Source organism: Xiphophorus couchianus, chromosome 20, assembly GCF_001444195.1.
Source record: "Xiphophorus couchianus chromosome 20, X_couchianus-1.0, whole genome shotgun sequence".
Lineage (NCBI taxonomy): Eukaryota > Metazoa > Chordata > Actinopteri > Cyprinodontiformes > Poeciliidae > Xiphophorus > Xiphophorus couchianus.
In genome coordinates, this window is record NC_040247.1 from 17,694,459 (window position 1) to 17,708,867 (window position 14,409).

A 14,409-nucleotide genomic window follows, 5' to 3' on the forward strand; every position below is an offset into this window, starting at 1 on the left:
CTTTGACTTATTTGCCGCGATATTTACTATTGCGAAGCAGATAACTTATATTCTTTATATTCTTTAGGCCTCGCCTGTGGCAAGTTTTTTCATCAACCACTAAAAATTGTCAAAATACTTAATGGGGTCATAGGATAATCACACCAGCTCTGCGTGTTGCAGAACGTGCGGCCGAAATAGCTCAGTTGGGAGAGCGTTAGACTGAAGATCTAAAGGTCCCTGGTTCGATCCCAGGTTTCGGCAGTGCAATGGGAATAATACATTTTGTAAGTCACTGATTCAACCTTGTTGCAGATACGGAACAGTCCTGTCGTCTTGACGCTCGATCTCTAACAATAGAAAAACTTAATCTTAACTCATAACTGGCATGCTGTTTATTTTCTTTCTTTCTTTCTTTTTTTTTTTTTTTACAGCTGTTTAACTTCATCCTGTCTATATTAAATGCCAATTTATTAAAGTTGCAGAGATTTGTAGATAATTAGTACCTGCAAATTTACACTTAGATCACTCAGGGTGGTGAACTTGAGCATATAGCTGAGCTGCATTGTCATAATGTTCTCATTTAAATAGTAGACATTTATTTCTCCAAAATGTCCCGAGCTCCTTGGTTTAGCATCAAAAAGCTATTGACAGCAATACAGCATTTTATGTATTGAATTTTGTCTACATCCTCTAACTTCAATGTAATGTTATGCATGTTCAAAAGATGTTCAAAAGATCATGGAGTATTTACAATACTGCAAGGCAATAACGTTTTTTCCTCTTGTACTGATGTTTTACTCGTAAAATTCCTAATGACAACCATCATGTAAAATTCAGAGAATAATATGAATATTTACAACTTTTCATAAGTAAATATTTAATAATAGTAATTCATTTACAACATTAAATTAGAATAACCATAACCGCAGTGTGATTTTTGCGCTGTCTAGGTACATTAAAATTAATTTCTGTAAAAAGCAACAATAAATGTAACTGTTTTCTTTATTCTGTAAATAATGTTAAAATCTAAGATTGTTTGTGAATAAAACAGTGAGGTAAAGCACTGTGATTATCTTAAATGTTATTATAATATTCCGGGTGAATATCTGCCAGAAAAAAATAAAACAAAACAAGCAAAAATATTTGAAAATAAGTAAAACAGAATAGTGTCCAGCTTCTCTCTTTCTTTCTCTCTCTTTCTAATTTGTTTCTGTACCGATGGTTTGTAAATAATTCCTGTGGGGAAATGTTGGCTCTTGTACAATAAAATGAAACTATTTTGCAGAACTTCCACCAGGGGGCAGTGTAGTTCAATAAATCACTCAACAACAGCGTTTTCGTTAAAAGGAACAAAAAATTCATGGAGCTCCTATGAAATATTTGAGGAGACATTTCAGCTTTTAACATGGAGGAATTTGGCATAGAAAAAGCTAACAGCACCACAGTTATAACAACAATAACCAGAAATGTAAATTCAAGGCAGTGCACAGCGCTATGTACAAGTTAATCTGTTTAACTTAAAGAACGTGGGTAATAATGAAAAAGTTTCAAACATTATTTCAAAATTTACCGATTGACATTGTTTTGTTCTTGTACGGATAAGAGAAAAAGTTTTATCCGCAAAATATTTCAGTTTTTTGCACATATACTGAAGAAACGACTGTTAAAACCTAGCAAACAATCAGGAGTTATTAAATAACGCTACTTCTTAAAAATGCAAAAGAAACTTTTTACATAAAACACATTTTGTTTTTGTGGTTTTAAGCAACAACACAATACAAACTGCTTCAGGTAACTTGATTAAATGGAATACATTAATATTTTACAACCATAAAGCTTCTAAATATGAAAACTAAATTAATCATAATCAGTCTGAATGTTGTATTCCTCTTTTCACAAAATTATTATCTGTAGATATTTGCCTCTCAAAAGCAGAATATGGCTACCGTGTGGGTAATCTGTAGCAGATTCTGAAACAGACTGTGTCCTTGAATTTTACAAATTACTTTTTCATTGGAAATATTCCGAATGGATGTGTGGCAGCTTGATGGAAACTCAGAAAAAGGAAAGATAATTTCTTTCAGCGCTCTGTGGAAATAAACATTTACTTGCGAAAAACACATTTTGCCCCAGGATAATGACAGAGTTGGAATCTAGCTGAAAGAACAAGCCAAAGCTTAAATAAACAGGATACACCTACTTGAGTGCTGTTGTTTGTGAGCATAAAGTTTATCAGGTACAAAAATGCTTTCATTTACTGTGGGTTGTATATTTTATGTGGCCTTTATCGGTACAAAATCTGATTAAATGTTTATTGTGCAAAATCATCAACTGCTATCTTAACTGTTACTGTTACTGCTACTATCTTAACTGTTACTGTTACTGCTACTATCTTAACTGTTACTGCTCCAGGTTTAGTCACGATAATTAGCTATAGCTGGAACTAGACCTTTCACAATAACCAAATCACTTAATCACATGATAAATTAAATTTTCATTTGCATGATTTATTGTTTTTCTTTTTTCTGTTTCTGTTTACCAAAAACCGGATGATAAAATTCAATTAGCCCTTTTTTTAGAGCACAACTTTGTCTACAAAGACTTCATAATTAATTTTATTTATTGTTTCTGTCGTCCATTTTCTGTACACCTAGGAGCCTGGTGCCTATCTCCAGCTAACGTTCCGGGCGAGAGGTGGGTACACCCTGTTCAGGTTGCCAGTCTGTCGCAGAGCAACACAGAGACAGACAGGACAAACAACCATGCACGCACAACAGAATTTAGACGAACCAATTAACCATTTTTTACTGTGGGAGAGAACCCACACATGCACAGAGAGAACATGCAAACTCCGGGCAGAAAGACCGCGGGCCGGGAATCGAACCCAGGCAAGGCAACAGTGCTACCAACTGCGCCACTGTGCAGCTCTGTTTCTGTTGTGATGTTTGTTGTTATTTTTTGGGGGATATTTAAAGTTTCTTCCAGTGTTAAATGTTCATTAGAATTTAAAGTTTGTTGATCTTTGAGAATGTGTGTTTGCATTATTATGCCATCGCCCTTATATTACTTGAAAATAGTCTCAAAACAATATTATCATTTATCACAATTACGTCTGAGAATATTTAACGTTCAGCAAAATTTTTTATCATGAAAGGCTTAGCTTTCATGATAAAATGTGGATGTGGATGTGTAGCATTGGGGTAAGAAGATGTTTAGGGCTAAAACCCAACAGAGTTAGTTAAAAAGTTTGAATGATATGAAAAACTATTTACTTAGAGAAGCATTTTGAAAACTTTTGCTGTAGTTGAGTTTAGCTATTATGGGTAAACCAAACTGATTATGTCGAGAAAAATCAGAACTGCACAACCTCTGTGTTTCTATCTCTTATAAAGTCGGCCATGTTTGAAAGAACTTCCTCAGAACATGAGAAGAACGAAGAACCTCTCTGAATGCTACCAAAATTTTAGTTTCGAAGTTAAAAATAGAGTAATTTAAATGAGAAGTTCCAAACTTCCTCTTCATTCTGCATGTATTGTTAAATGATCAGTGATTGTGTAAAGGGACCAAATTATCAAGAAAAAAGGGGAATGTACTTTGAGAAATATATGAAGGAAACTGCAACAAACCATGATTTATTTTAGTCACACAACTTTTAGCGGTGAAGTTGTGTGACTTAACAGCTATACATTTGCTTTTCTTCCGTATTTATACGGAAGAAAAAACATACAGTTTAACTACAGCAACTGTTCACTTCAGTCAGTGCAACACCTGCACACCTATCCAAGCTGCAATATTCTATTTTATGGATTTTTATCTGTTATTTGGCTTTTCTTAGTTTTTTGTTCCTGAAATCTTCAGCTGAGGATCTGTAAACTCCTAAGCGGTTGGACGTGTTTTTCATTTTGAATGGCAATAACAACTTCTCATCCTGAGTTGTTTTTTCACTCTTTTGTTGATAGTATAAATTTACCTTCCCATAAGCCCTTGTGTGCAAAACTAATAGGTCATCCTGTGGCCACAGTGACTTTTATTTGACATCCTTTAAAAATAATAAATAGCATTCCCTATTTCAATATTCAATAAATCTTTGGTTGCATTTCTGATATCTGATCAGAGTTATTTTAAGAACCAATTTAATTTTGTGTAAAAGCGTCTCAAACATGATTTTTCTAAAAACTAAATTATTCTAATTGAATCAACAAAACCACGCTGCGTTGCGTAACATGCAGTATTATTTACTATCAGAGTCAACCTGACTACATCCCTCAGACTGTGTTGGGTTTGTATGATTTGCACACATCTCCATTTTCCTTCTGTTAATACACATATTTGGACCTTTGTGCAGTTTAATGATTCACTTTGCTTTTATTGTCTGCATGTTTTCTAGACAGGTTCTGTATCTGTCATAGTTGTTTTTTGATGACTCGACTGCAGTTTATTTCTACACACCTTTTTCTTGGAGGACTGAATCCAGTGTCTTCTTATCAAGCCACATGATAGGTTTACTTTGTGTGTGTTGGGGTGTGTGAGCGTGTGTGTGTGAGAGAGTGTGTGTGCGCCCTTGCATTGGCAACGAAGCGGGAAGCAGAAGACAGGTTTGAACTTGTCTTTTTGGCTTAAGACGGTGCACTTCTCTCTATTTATAGTCAAATGTTCAGGATTTTTTTTCAGGTTCATTCAACCAACTTACAAAAATTGAAGAAATTTATTACAATTTGGAAACTAAATGCAAGTATTTGATATCAATTTTCAACCGTATGAGTGTAGCATAAGCCTGGAAGCATTTTTCAATAAAGTTTGAAACACTGTTATGTTCTGATCTCTTACCAGCGCACATTAAGCATTTGGGAACATATGTGACTTATTACCATGTGCCTTTGATGTATGATTTCATCCTCTCAGCAATTCAGGGACTTATTTGTCTTATTTTTAGTTTAATAGAGTTATCCGAACACTTCTAGTTGTTGACCGGACAGGACTGCTGGCAGGATAATTTCAGAGGTTACGTTATTTATTTTAGTTGTCCCAGTTGCAATCGATAGTGTTGGCACCTGCAAAAAAAAAACCATATGTCTCTGGTTTATTTAGTTTGATTTATATGATTTATATGGAGTGCTATTTGATGTGAATTTAATAACATAAAAACATCATGCCCCCAAAAAACTAAATGCTTGAGGACTTGTGCATGTCGTTGCATACTTACAGTATATGTGGCACCAAAGTGTTAGAGGTGCAAGAACACACTTTAACAATGCAGTAAAAATAATTACATTTCTTTAGATGTCATTACTGTCAAAAATGTCACTTAACAATTAAAATTAAAAAATTAAAACACTACAAAGTGACAAAGACCAACAACAAGTAGTACCAAAAACAATGGGAATATGGTCTCACATAAATACTGCTACACTTTTTACACTTTTTTTGTTATTTTTACCTTAATAGTTTTTGAAAAATGTTCCCAATTGCTAATAAAATGAAACTGATTTAGAGTGGATAGTTCAACAGACACAAAATGCTTTTATTTATGAAATAACAAAATGTGGGTATTACACGGGTAAGGGGTTAAATGGCCAATCAGAACCTTTATCATTGAATATACTGTAGCTGTAATGTACAGTAAAATCTTCAGAAAGTTCTATACAAATTAATTAAAATTAATTACATAGGAATTCAAAGAAATTGATATTTTGTCATAGTAGTTTTTTAAAGTAACCTTGAGTGCCTTGAGAATTAAACTAATTGTTTAGTACATGAAAATAAAACTGTTACATATGTGTACAAAATCTGGGTATAAATTCATAGAATTACTAAAAGTCAAGTAAATTTTAGTGCCACTGTTTACTAAGTGCTTTACAAGATCTAGACATATAATAAACACAATTGTGGTCAAATAATATTAAATATAAAATAAATCACTGCTGGTACACAGGATGAAGTTTTCCATCTTCCAAATTTTTTAGCACAAGTATCTTAATCTTTACTTGTCTTTGACTTTCCAGGCATTGGGACAGAAAGGGAGCATCATTTGACTGAAGCAAAAAGATTACTGAGTTTTTAGTAGCATAAAAAGAGGGTGGCAAGTTTTTCATCTACAGACCACGGTATTGTGTAGCAACCCATCATGAAAAGCTGTACGTCTTGTGGTCACCATCAGGATCAGTTCATGCAGTGTGGTCTCTCGTCTCACGTCATCTGAGTTTTGTTTTTAAGCTGTCTTACAAAAAAACCTCCGTGAGAGTCTCAGATGATGATTCAGGTGTTGTTAATTCCTGCCTATTCACCCTTGTGTTGGAAACCCTTTTTGGATACATGCGATGTAGTTGTGCTTGTGAGTGCATGTCAGATCCTTCATTATCGTTTCATTTCAATATAGAAGTTCTGCTTTGCTGCAAGGTCTGCAGGTGGGGAGCGCCTGAAAGCAACTCAGATCGGCAAAACTGAAACCTCTGAAACTTCCTTTAAAAGGTGGAATAGCAGCCCTGGAAATACAGTAATCAGATAGATGGGATGCCACTAGCAGAATGTGAAAGTGCAAATACAACTAAAGTAGACTGTTGGTAGGGGGTGTGTGTGTGTGCGCGCTGGTGTGTGTGTGTGTGTGGTGAAATATGGTTCATAGCTGCAAGGAAACATATAGAATTGGACATTTTTTTAATCTTTTTTTGCACTTCAACCTAACTGCCGGGTCAAATTGACCCGAACAGTATCTATGTAAAAAGTAGACCCAGGAGGGGTGTAATGTGAATGTGAAATGTGTAAAATGAATACATTTTCAATTTATATGTAGAGTGCACCTATTAAGACAAATAGAAAAAGTTTTGTGCAAAAAAATACTTCCAACTATTTAAAAAAAAAATTAAACTTTAAAACGGGTCAATTTGACCCGCAACATAACAGGAGGGTTAAGCTCCACTGACTTTTTGGGCTATGCTGATTGATTGTTCACATTTGAACTTATGAACTCTGTGCTTAGACAAAAACAGTTCAAATTCAAAAATATTTTTTTCTGCATGAATAGGGAGTTACAAGTAACTGTATTTTTGTTTTTGTAAAAGACATTTAAAATATATTTTTTTATGTTTTCATGATGTAAAGCAATTTGAACTGCCGTGTTTCTGAAATGTCTTCAACACATTTGAAATGAAACCGACCTAGATTGATGTTGTAGTGAATTTGTTGCATGCTGTGAGCGCACAGGGGGCAGGATGAGAGCTTTGTCTGGTGCAGACACTTAGAATAGTCTCACTTCCTGTATTTAGCAAGCCTACTCCCTGTTGTGCTTCCTCTTTTCAGATCTCGGCTTGTCCCTCTGAAGTCCTCGGTTCACTCGATGTAAAGAAGCCAATCAGTGGGAACAGAGACAGCTTGTGTCGCAGAGTAACACACAAACTGAATTTAAAGGAAGTCAATGACAGGATAAAAATATACAAATCATGTTCCTCTTTGGTGTTTCATCCTGGACTAATATAACATGTTGAAAGCAGGTTTCCTGGAAGCTGCTGCGTCATGAGGTGTGACTTTAAAACAACTAGTGCTGCTCTCATCTTGTTAGCGTTTAGCCGTTTCACACTTTGCGCAGCGTTTTGGAGCGTTCGCCCACCCACGGGGCGAACGCTCCAAAAATAGGGTCTTCTTTACGTTAAGAAGGGCCTGCAATAAAGCAGCAAGGATTGACCCCTGGATTATCATGTTCCTGTTGTAGCTGTGTTCTGTTACTCAGCTTAGCAAGAAACAGTGTTGCCATGGCGCAAGTGCACATCTTCTTACTCAGCACTGACTCCAGCAAAAAACTAAATTACATTTAACGCCCTGAGAGTGCTGAGTATCATTTGCTGGCTCCAAGATAAATGGTTATTAGTTCGTTAGGTCATCTGATGAAGGGGAGGCTCTTTTAACCACAACCTCATGATGCTCCTAGTCTGATGATTCACAGAGTCATTTATTTAAACACCTGTGGTAATGAGAGAGACTTCACCGCTGTCTTTGCCATGTGCATTAAGCAAAGCGGGAATGCCGCTTCAGCAGATCTGAGATTTTATAAACACTGGGTGCAGCAGCCACATTTCTGCACGCCTACCAATCATCCTCCTGTCCATGTATGTTTACTTAGCTAATTTCATGTCACCAGACCCATCTTGCTGTTTACACAGATCTTGAAGGGAGAGAGAACAAAAAGCAAGAAGAGGGCTGAGAATGCACTTATGTTTGGCTGTATTCTCCTAGGAGTCTGGCCTCCAGGAGACAATAAAAACACATCAACATTCAACTGTATTGGTTACAAATGTTACAATATATCAGCATTATTTATGTGTCAGACACCTGTGCGTGCAGCGACGTCTTTTAATATTGGCAGGATGGTAAAAATGTTTCAAAAGCATAAATAATTATTTTATCTTTATTGCAGTAGCATGATTTTACACTTACCTCCTTCGCCATCATCCTGACTGCATGATTATGAGATGAACATAAGTCTTCCTCCAGCCACATCTGTGACAAGTCCAGTTGTAAACATTTATTTGACATACTGTGTGTGAACCAAAAGTCGGAGGAAGCTTAGCAGATGGAGTATAATTTAATAAGATCTTTATTTTACTTTGCTGTATATGAATTTTCTTTTTCAGGGTTTCAAACCCCTAAAACATTTACAGAAATTAAGTGCCAAATACAAACATTTATTAAATCAAAAACAGCTAATCCAGTGCGAGCAGTGCAGCAAACCGAATGGCAAAATTAGCATTTTACTTTTAAAAATCAAATTAGCAGACAATTTAAAAAGCATATAAGCACTTTAGTCATTAGGCCTGTTTTACTTTTACATTTACCTGGTTTAACTTTAAGAAACAAAGCAAGGAAGGTGAGTAGAACTGAGGTTACAACAGAAAATAGATTCATAAAATGAAACTTAAATTACAGAAAAACCTCCAACTGAACACAAAGTAATTTAAATGGTGAGATATCATGTGTTTTTTCTAATTAAACTCTTATGTAGTCAGATAATTATACATAGATTTAAAGGCAAATTTGGGTGATTTGCTATTCTCTTGTAGATAATTCATGACCAGTGATGATCAAAACCCACATCTTAAGTCTCTTATGTTTCCCATCTTAAAGGGGAGCAAAGACAAATGGGTCTCTGTGTCACATCATTTATACCACTGGAAGAATTAAATGTTCCTCATCTACCTGTTCATTTTTAAATGCATACACTTATTTTTTAGGAATTATAATCAACACATCAGGAATTATATTTAAAAAAAAAAAACATCTTTATCAGCAAAATAAGCACATTGAAATTAAAGGTTGTATTTTCTATATTTTCTGGTGCGAGATATTTGCAATTAAAGCTGATTGTTGTAAACATTTTAAACAATCTTTGCCCAGGGAAGATAAACATTTAAATAGAATTTAAACATGCGAACCTCAGCATATTGAAATCTATATTTTAGCAATATGAATTTAGTAATCTTACTATTCATCCATTTACCCATCCATGAGCCTAGGATGCTGAAATATGTCATATAAAAGTCTAAAGAAACTACACTGTTAATTACATATTAATGTCTTTTAAAGTATATTACTGAAGTAAAAATAATTTTCAACTTTGCTGAAAGCATAAAAGAGATTGCGTTGTAACATTTTATAGTTTTGGCTTGAAGCTGGTAACACATCATTTCCAGTTGGGTTAGTGTATGATCCATTAAATCTGCTCATATGATTTGATTTGAAAGGTTTGATGAGTTCCCCCTGAAACAAGATCACAGCTAAGATCACGAGTTAACAGCAGAGCTGTCCCAATTAGCAGGAAGATTGTCACCCCCTGGGTCCACTCAACCTCACGTGTTGAGATCATTTTACAATTTTTTTTTGCTTCAAATTCTCATGGGAAGCTCAAAAAGAGTCTACTGGGTCATTATAATTATGTCCCAGAGCTCATTCTGTCTTTTCTGTCCCTGACACACATACATATCGATTTTCTCCAGAGTGGAGTTGGCTGAGCCATGCAAACAGGTTCTCCTGGTGTTATATTACTACATCCCGGAGTATCAGAACACAAGGTGAAGAGGCTAAGATGAATAAATGAAGCTCATATTCCCTTCACTGGAGCAGCCATGAACATGTACAGAAATCTAGATGATAACCAGTTTTGTGCTCATGCCAGGCTATATGCCAGCAGTCATTCATCCAGCAGCAAGTCGTGTTTTTGAGTTAAAAAATGTTTAAAGTTGACAGGAAATTTGAAAATATCAGTTGATAGTTATGCATTATTGGAAGACTGGAAGATTAATCCCTAAACACTAACTATAAAGCCTTTTAAAAAAGGTAATAATTTAAAAAGCCTAAAATAAATAAACAACGCTAAGCCTGGTGTGGGCACAAGTAAAGCCTGGTGGCCCGCCAGGCTTACAATGCACTGTGGGAACCCAGCACTCAGTAAAATACATTTGTGGTTGCAACGTAAAAAAAAAAAGGGAAAGGAAACAGTATCGAGGGTTCCTACTGTTTGCAATGAAATAAAGTCACAGAATCCTGTGATATTTTCTTCCACACAGAACAACGTGACTCATTTAGATGTTTCATGTTTCTGCTAAAGCAGTTTTACATAAGACTTTCCAAAAATAATTTTAAAAAGCAAACTGATCTCCGTGCAGCACAAGACTGCAGTGCCACTGACCCTACTTATACTTAAGTTTGCTGCATGTAATGGTTCATTTGCGTCCTGCTGCAGCTTTGTTAGGCTGACACTTGACAATGAATAAAGAAGAACAATGACTGTTAAGAAGACGGTCATGCAAAGGTGCACATTCACTCATTCTGATGGATTTTTGTCCATTTGTGCCTTTTAAAAGAATACTCAGAAGATGCATGAAGAGTCCTGAGGGATTTGCTGTGACGAAAGCTGGAGCCTGAGGCAGGATGTTTGACATTTCTCTTTGACCCTTTGTTTACTTAAAAGGGAGCTGGAGCTGCTCTCTGCAGGCCTCTTTGGATGTAAATGTTCTTATTGGATGAAGAAAGGATTATGTAGTTTATTTCATGACGATTTTTTTTTTTTGCTCTTCCCAAATATTAGAATACCCTTTTGTTCCAAAATCTCAGATCTGACTAACTTGTTGTGCTGCAAATCCATATGAAAGAGCAAATAAAACTTACTTGTGCACTTCTATTATTTAGGGCGATCAAATTAAATGGGGCTAAACAGAAACAGAGGTCACACATTTAAGATTTTAGTTGTAAAAAAAGTTCACAGGGTGTGATTAACTTTGTAAAGTAATGAAGACCTTGTGACCATTCTCCATTCTGCACATTTCGTCCTTTCAGTGATCTACTTTGTTCCCAAATAAACACTTTGTTTTAATTTTTTTTTTCTCTGTATCTGATGCAGCTGGTGTGTCAGCAACACCACCACTTTGGCAGCTCCGGCCTAACCCCTTATATCAAATCTGAGCTTCTCAGCTGTTCTGTCAAGATGGGACTGATGAGCTTTCCTGCCAGATCTATCACCATTAACACAGCAGAGGAGACAGACAGGTAGTTGTTTGCCTCCCAAACATGGCTTTGCTTTTGCATGAACAGAACAAGATGTACAAGTGGCTGCACCTGTTGTTGTTTGCCTGGTTCACTGCGGGAAAAAATAAATATTTGATACACCACCAATTTCCAAGTTTTTCCACTTAAAAAAGAATAGGGCTTTAATTTTTATAGGTAAACTTTAACTATTACAGCAGAAACTAAAAATAATCACATTGAGTGATTTTTACATATTTAATTTGGATTTTATTGAATGAAATACAGTACAGACCAAATGTTTGGACACACCTTCTCATTGAATTCAATTAGAAAGTGTGTCCAAACCTTTGGTCTGTACTGTACATATTCCCAATTACACAGGTCGAACATTGGTTCTTGATCAGGTTTACACACATTTCAGCAGGGATTTTCCTCTATATAAATATTTTTCAAACTTTCAGTTTCCTTCAAAGATTTTTCCATCCATACTCTCTTCAATACAATGCAATTGTCCCGCGTCCTTTGCAGGAAAGCAAACCAATTCATGATGTTTCCATGTTGATGCTTCATAGTTTGGATGGGGTTAGAAGGATGTACGTATCCATCTTCTGCCAACCACAACAAGTGGAGTTCATACCAGAATGTCCTCTTCTGGTCTCATCTGACCACACAGCCTTCTTTAATGCCTTCTCAGATGGTCACTGGCAAACTTCAGACGGGCCTGGACATTTGGTGGCTTGAGTATTTTAATTAGACTGGAGTAGTGTGTTACTAATGGTCTTTTTTGAGACTGTGGTCCCAGCTCTTGTCAGGTCATTGACCAGGTCCTCCCATGATGTAAGATCTTGTATGGAGGCGTAGTTCAAGGGAGATTGACATCATCTTCACCTTCTTCCATTTTCTAACACTTCACTGATGTCCTTAGATAGCTTTTTGGTTCTTGCCCAAGAACCAAAAAGAGTGAAGACTGACTGACATGCAGACAGGTTATTTTTATTCATATAACAGGTTCAATCAAGGGCATTTAATACAGGTAAAAGTGAAGGATAGGTACCTGGTAAAAACCAGCTCCTTGTTCTATGTGTCGCCTTGTACAGAGGGTCTGGACCCTCGACTATTGAAAAACAATTGATTACTGGAGGACTCTGTTGAAGTTTCAATACGCAATCACTAACATTTGGCCCTGACACATGTATTGCAACAGCTGGATGCTACAAAGCTTACCGGAAATTGTATACAAACTTCTTCCACTACCAAGAGAGAAATGCCGAAACCAAACAAGGTGCATGCTAATGTTAGTTCAATATTTGGAGTCATGGTCAACACGGACTGAACAGCTTCGTACAGTTCCTCCACTGCCAATGATAAAACTACAGATAGACTACAATTATAAAACAGCACAGAAAATCAACGTCTTCGTTCACAACCTTTCCTTTTGTTTGCTAATTATCTTGGTTGAAATTCAGCCAAAGCCAAACAGGTCTGTGAGAGCCAGAATTAATGCTGGTTACCAGGTGATCAAATACGTATTTCATGCAATAAAATGCTAGTTAATTACATACAATGTGATTTTCTGGATTTTTTTTGTTGAGACTCTCTTTCATGCAGTTGAGGCGTTTACAGAGGATACTGGTCACTCACTTCACCTTTCTAATGTCTACAGTAGGGATCTTCAAATCCAGTCCTCTCGGGCAAGTGTCCTGCAAGTTTTCAATGTCTCTGCTTCAACACATCTGAGTCAAATAATGAAGTCATTAGCAGGACTTTGCTTGACTGGACTGAATACTGAGGAGGTAATTCAGCTATTTGATTTGGTGTGGGACCAGAGACAGATCTAAAAATGACAGGACCCCGGTCCTAGAGGACTTGAGATGAGGAACTCTGGTCTAAAGACTGGACATGTTACAAAGCAATGCATTTGTTCACGGGAGGGAACTGAGCTATTTTTTGGTTGTTTGCTTTATGAGCACTCCTTCTCTCAGACACAGCTAAGCCCTCAGCAAAGAGCCATGTCGCTCTTTTCAAAACCAGTACTAGAAGGCAAGTCATTACGTGAAATGTGCAAGTATTTCCCAAACATACAGTACATTTCTACTTGCTGAGATCTTAGTACTCTTAGGTAACTGTTTCTATTCCGGTGCTCAGTAGATATTTAATGACTATACTGACAGAAGATATGTTAAAGAGCTGTGGAAATAAAGGGACTTTAGCTCCCTGAGGATTCAGTCTCAATTCCATATGTTCCCTTGGCTACATTTATCTGTTCTTGTCTTTTAGCACATTCTAATTTACCTATCTTCCTGTCCAACTAAAATTGCTTCAGCTGTTCTTCCAACCATGTGATCATTAAGGATGTGTGTAGGTGGTAAGCTTAAAAAACTTCTCATCTGATCCATTGCATTATGTTAGCAGCGTGGTTTCTGCTGACACAATTACCTCCTAAGCTGACTTGTTTGCACAGGCTGTGCCACTTCAGTGCTCCTTACAAGACAAGTTAAATGGTCACGCTGTTCATCGGGAGTTTGTGTTGGCATTTGCTGCCACAGCTAAAGCCACTGTCTTTACTGGCAGCGAGCTTTGTCTGCAGTCTCAAAGCTCCCATCCATGCTGGGTCCTCAGCGCAGAGGACCAGATGCCCTTTTGCTGCCTGCCAGAAACAGCTTTACATCCCCTGCTTCTTCTGTTTCATTCATTCTATCCTTTGGCCTTTGTGTACTCTGTCTGATCCGTTTCTTGATCTCTGGGATTTACCACTGGTGGTTGTAACGGTGGACCTGGGTGTCCAGGGTTATGCAACCCCGGGATTATTCCTCAGGACAAATTGATTCAGACAGGCTGAATAACCAGTACATGCACAGCAGGTTTACAGGAAAGAATACACAGCATTTTATGTCAAAAGCTTGAAGCTGATCACAC

General features: G+C 36.7%; 1 non-coding gene across 1 annotated transcript; it reads left to right on the plus strand.

Moving 5' to 3' along the window:
* Nucleotides 1-170: 170 nt before the first annotated feature.
* On the plus strand, nt 171-243 carry trnaf-gaa (transfer RNA phenylalanine (anticodon GAA)). The gene has a single exon. It is a non-coding gene; the product is annotated as a tRNA-Phe (tRNA).
* Nucleotides 244-14,409: the final 14,166 nt, after the last annotated feature.